This window comes from Spermophilus citellus (genome assembly GCF_964194105.1).
Source record: "Spermophilus citellus genome assembly, chromosome: 7".
NCBI classification, from domain to species: Eukaryota; Metazoa; Chordata; class Mammalia; order Rodentia; family Sciuridae; genus Spermophilus; species Spermophilus citellus.
The window spans coordinates 55,728,955-55,734,713 of NC_138188.1; positions in this window are offsets into that span (position 1 = coordinate 55,728,955).

Consider the following 5,759-nt stretch of genomic DNA (forward strand, 5'->3'; position numbering starts at 1 on the left):
GCTGAGAAGAAAGTTAGTTCAAGAGTTGCTAGATAAAATAATCTTTAGATGTCTGTTAGGTCCATTTGATTAACAGTATTTTTTAGTTATGAAGATCTTTACTTAATTTATGTCTGGATGACTTATCTAGTGGTAAGAAGGGTGTGCTGAAATCACCCAGTATTATCGCATTGTTCTATCTGGATTTTTATATTGAGAAGGATTTGTTTTATGTATACATGTAGATGCACCATTATTTGGGGCACAAATATTTGTAAACATTCTCTCTTATTGTTGGATGCTTCCATTAACCAGTAAGAAATGACCCCCTTTGTCTCTTCTGATTAAATTTGACTTGAAGTCTACTTTCTCTAATATGAGAGAAGCTACCCTTGTTTGCTTTGAGTTTCCATTTGCATGGAATATATTTATTGACTATTTGTATTTTTTATTTTGAGAAGTCAGTCATCCGATGTCTTTGTGAGTCTCTTGTAAACAACATATGGTTGGATCTTGTTTTTTAATCTGCTCTGCTAATCTGTCTTTTGATAGAAGAGTTTAAACCATTTTACATTTAATGTTATTATAGAGAAATGATTTTTATTTCTTATCCTTCTGATTTATTTCTAGTGCTTAATTAATTGACTATTCTAGAACAATTCAAAGGAGAAAATATTCTTAAAACAATCATCTCCACTGAAGTGGTCAAAATGGTCAATGAGAATAGATGGTTCCTGCCTATGACCAACTGTCCTTTCCATTTCTTTTTGGGCTATATACTGAGAGAAAGAGAGAGACCAAGGGCTGAAGGTTTTTAAGCCTTGCTTTTGTTTTGTGTTGCTCACAAAACTTCCAGTTGGAGTAACTTATAACTGAAACCGGTTGAAATAGCTCTCAGCCTCCCTTCTTACCAGTATAAGGTAGGATGGAATTGGAAATACTGACAATTAGAGTTTTGTCTGCACAGAGCAACCACGGTGATGCACAGCAATGGTGGGGCTGCTGCACAGTTCTATGAGTTGAATTCTAGTGGCTAAAACTTAAGTCTAATCAGGTCCCAGGAACTTCATTAGGTAATATCTGTTCTAGAGAGATTAGACCAACACACCCCAAGGCCAGGCAAATGCCAATCTCTGCTGATCTCAGGAGACTCCCAAGAATTCTAGTCACAGGGAAAGAAAGCCAATCCTCCACATACATGGCTGCCCACATATTAGGTTTTAGTCCTTATGTGTATTCATACTTGGATTCAGTTTTCTGACCCTTTTTAGCTGGTCACCTGAGCCACCAGACTCAAAGGGAAAACAAGTTGGACTCCATTTCATTTTTCTGACTTGGATCCCTGGGATACAATCTCCTTTATGCCTGTTTCACTCATGTTCTGCTAAGAATACTCTAGGCTACACATTAAGAGCTTGCCACGACTGTATGGCAATGTTTGCTGTGATCTCCCAGACTCCCATGGCAGCAAGCTACAGTGTGATCTTCTCAAATGACTCCTGCCTCAGAAATACAGAGCACTTTTCAAACACAAGTTCACTGTGAAGCCTCTGGATAAGCTTAGTTCAGGCTGCTTTTCTGATGTACAGGTTTTCCCCTAACAAATCTGTCCATTGTATTTCTCTCTCTGTGTTATCCCTCCCCTCGGTGGTGAACCAGCACCATCACTGCCACAACCAATCTACTCTTCTTTGTTCTTTGGTCAATACACCTGAATTTCTGAGTCTCTAAAACACTTTATAATTTGAATTTTACTGACTTTTTTTTTTCATCCATCTCACTGAGAAGCGCATTTCCACTGCTTGAATCCCATGTCATGAAACAACTGGAAATGCAGCCTTCCTCTGATTCATCTTGAATTTCCCACTGGTTCCATTAAAATCTTATGAGACCATTATCACACATACTGTCTACTACTAACTGAAACATCATTATGTAATATATGACTGTATCTTATTTTTAAAAATACAGTTCAGAGCTATTCATTTATTTAAATCATCCCTCACTAAAACATCCCTCCCCAGGCACATTAGCACCCATACTAGCTCTTAATTAAACACTTAAAGTCAATCTCTCATCAATAGTCACATGCTGTAAATGTATCTGACATTCTGAGATGATATTCATGACTATGAAGATTACAATGGAAGTGATAACAAAGGGAAATTGACATTCTCATAAAATGTATTTCATAAAGCAATGAGTGTGACATTGGATAACTGTTGAATCACACTCAAAGTATTACAGGCAGGAAAATAAAACAACATAGGAAGAGAAAAGCAACCAGACAGATTTGACAGAAAACAGGTGACTCATTCAACATCTCCCAATTTTTCTTGTCTGCCTCTGCTCTGGAGGCTAGGAAAATTGAAATAACATCTTTCTCTGTCTTTTCTAAAGCCAGAAGTAACTAGAATGCCAAAGTTCAAATCTGTCTTTGTCTCTTACTAGCTCTATGACCTTGAGCAACTCACTTTCCCTCAGTTTGCAGATCTGTAAAATATGGTATATATGCACAATAGAGTTTTATTCAGCGGTAAAGAAAAACAAAACTATGTTATCTGCAGGAACATGGATGGAACTAGAGACCCTCATGTTAAGTGAAATAAGACAAATTTGGAAGGTCAAGTGTCATATGTTTTCTCTCATATGTGGAAGCTACAGAGGAAAAATGAAAAGAAAGAATCTCATGAAAATCAAAGGGAGATCAATAGAGGAAAGAGATTGAGGGGTAGGAGGTGGGGAAGGAGGGGAAAAGTCCTGGGGAGGAATACTGGCCAAATTATATTATGTGCTAGTACAAATATATAACAATAAATCCCATAGTTATGTACAACTATAGTGCACCAATAAAATGTGGGAAAAGTGTTGGGTAAAAATTGTATCTGCCTCAGAGTTATTCTGATAATGAAATGAGTTAATATATGGGAAGCTATCCAAATACTTCCTGGCACATAACAAGTACACAGTAATTGTGACCAGGAGTCTAAATTATCTAAAAGTTTGGTGGCACACCTGCACATTTCTTGGGGTGGAGGTAAGGAGCAGGGTTGGCATCCCACATTCTCTTTGGAGGAGAGGTGGATCATAAAGGACACTCTGGATACTAGGCAAAATCAAACCTGGATGTCCATAAGCTCTAAGTCATCCAGTCATCAGTGGCTCAAAGAGAAGAATGTAACTTCTGAACAGCTGAATTCCAGGGTCATCACCACTGCCATCCTTGCAAGTTTTGTCCAGAGGCAAATACATTTAGAAGTTCTTTTCTTCCTTCCTTGATAGTCCCCTTACATTTTCTTATGCTTAATGTTCTCAGCCATGTATCTACTCACTCACAGTTGTGATATAAACACTCCTTTCCTGACTCTAATGTTAATCCATAACTATTTGGAATAATCTTGCCAAAATTTGGCTGGCTATACATCTTAATTAGAAGGACAATCTAGTACCATTTCAGCTTTTTTGTTGTTATTGTTAAGTTCCTACTATTTGACTCAGTACTTCAGTACCTTATTCTCCCTTTATAAATCTTCTTGGGAAGCCTCTTGATGTCTTCCAACTTGCCAATTGTGATTCCCTAATAAGGCCTCAATATTCCTGCTCTCTACATCAAATTCTTCAGGGACTTAGCCAAGTTTGTGTTCAGTAAGGGCAGTCTGGCTATATATCTGCGTTCTATTTCTTGGCTGATTTCTGTCCTTTGGATGCATAGTTGTCTTCTCAAACATAGTCATGAGTAATTACACCCAGGTTCAAAAGCAGTGCCAAGAACTAACAGAAGGTCTTCTGAACATAAAATTACAATTTCAAATGGAGAAAATGTTTCGCTAATTATTTCCTGCCTTTTACAATCCCCTTCATCTCATTTAGAATCATCCTTCCTAAAAAAATAATAATAATAAACTGATTATAAAATCCCTGAACTTTACGGTGATTCCAAGCAACATGGGTTGTAAAGCTTCCATTTTGTGCAAATTCCCAGCTTGAAGAGAATAGGTATGTAATGCCCAGGTGAAGCAAAAAAAATTATTTTATTAAGAATCAAGCCAATTCAATATAGACATATGGAAGGAATCATGAGGAATAAATAGTGGAATATCTGGCACTTAAACAGTACTATTAGAAGCTCTGTAGAATGCACTCTCATAAGTAGCATGAACAAGAGAGGCACATTGGTGACTTGGAATTTTTCCAAGGTTTTGTGGATTTTTCATGGTTTTACAACATTATGGTTATTTTGACAATATTATTCAATGTATATTATTTAATTAAACATTAATTCAAAGCATGATTTGGGGTGTCTAGCTATAAACTTTATTTCATTACAAATAGCACCAAGACCCAAAGCATGATTTTTTAATTTAAAATATTAAATTATATAAATTACTGACTTCTTTAATAAGACCCCCAAAGACTAAAATATTATGGGTCAATTTAAAGAATAGCAATTACTACTATAGAGAGCAGGAACATTTTTTTCTTGTTAAGAGATAGTTCCTAAAGCTTTTTCTACCTTGAATGATGAAAAGTGTTCAAACTGTGTTGGTCTTCTTTTTAGAAACAACCTGATATTAGCCACTGTCAGATCTGGCTTCATTCATTGGCAAAAGGGCAATTCTTTCTAGGTTTTATCCTGCTCTTGTACTCAAGTTCCCCATGGCATGACACTTTACCTTGAAAAAGATTCAAGTAGGGAGTTGAAGTGATTCTAATGCCCATGAATGAGGAATAAGCCTTTTCCTCTCTGGGAGCTAGGCTACTAGATTCAGGACCTAATGTCCGTGAAGCTCTGTGAAGGAGTCAAGGCAGTCATCTACACCCACACCTGTCACTACCATTGAGCACACATTATGTGCTAGACACTGGCTAGGAATTTCATGGTTTTAGGACATTGTGGTTATTTTGACAATGTTATTCAATGTATATTATTTACTTAAACATTAATTCAAAGTATGATTTGGGGTGTCTAGCTACAAACTTTGTAAAATAATGCATTCTATTATTTAGCTATTTAAAATAACTACAGTTATTATTGATGGCTATTATGCAGATGAGAAGATAAGGCACAGAGAATTTATCTAATGATTCTACAGTAAGATACATGGCTAGTAGGTAGCATAACTGGAATTCTAAACCTATCATTCTGACTCCAGAGCCAATGTGGTTCACCACCCCATTTCTTAACATCAAACTTTTGGAATTCACCATTCTCAACCAAAACTGTCCTTACCTTTGCTTAATGTAATGCAGGCATTGCCATTGGTTCAGAATTTCTGAAGTAACCTTCATGTGGCAATATGAACTCTCTGAGTGCTGGGCATCCCTGAGCATCACTGGAGCTTCTGACCCTCAGGTGACAGGGGAGATGGTAAAGGGGAGATGGTACATTATCCACAAAGGCTTTCTTGGCTACTTTGTTCCCCACAGAGGGTTGGCCTAAACCTTCCTGGATAAATATTATTTTATTAATAAGCATCAAGAGAAGAGTGATTTTCCTAGTGACACTCAGGGAAGAAAACAAATATTTGAGATTTAAAACCTCATTTGTTTGGAAGGTGTCTCTCCCACACACTATTCGTAGAAGCTGCAGCCTGTTTTCCACAAAGACCTATGTAGGAGATATTTTAGTGGAGTCTGGCTCCAGACCAAAATTTTATGTGTCAATTCCAAAGACTTTGGGTGCCGGGCCTGGTAGGAAAAGCTGCCAGCCATGCTCTTATGCTTAGGTTCTTGCTTAGATGCCTCCATTTGGAGGTCTCCTTATCTGGAAGTTAAAATCA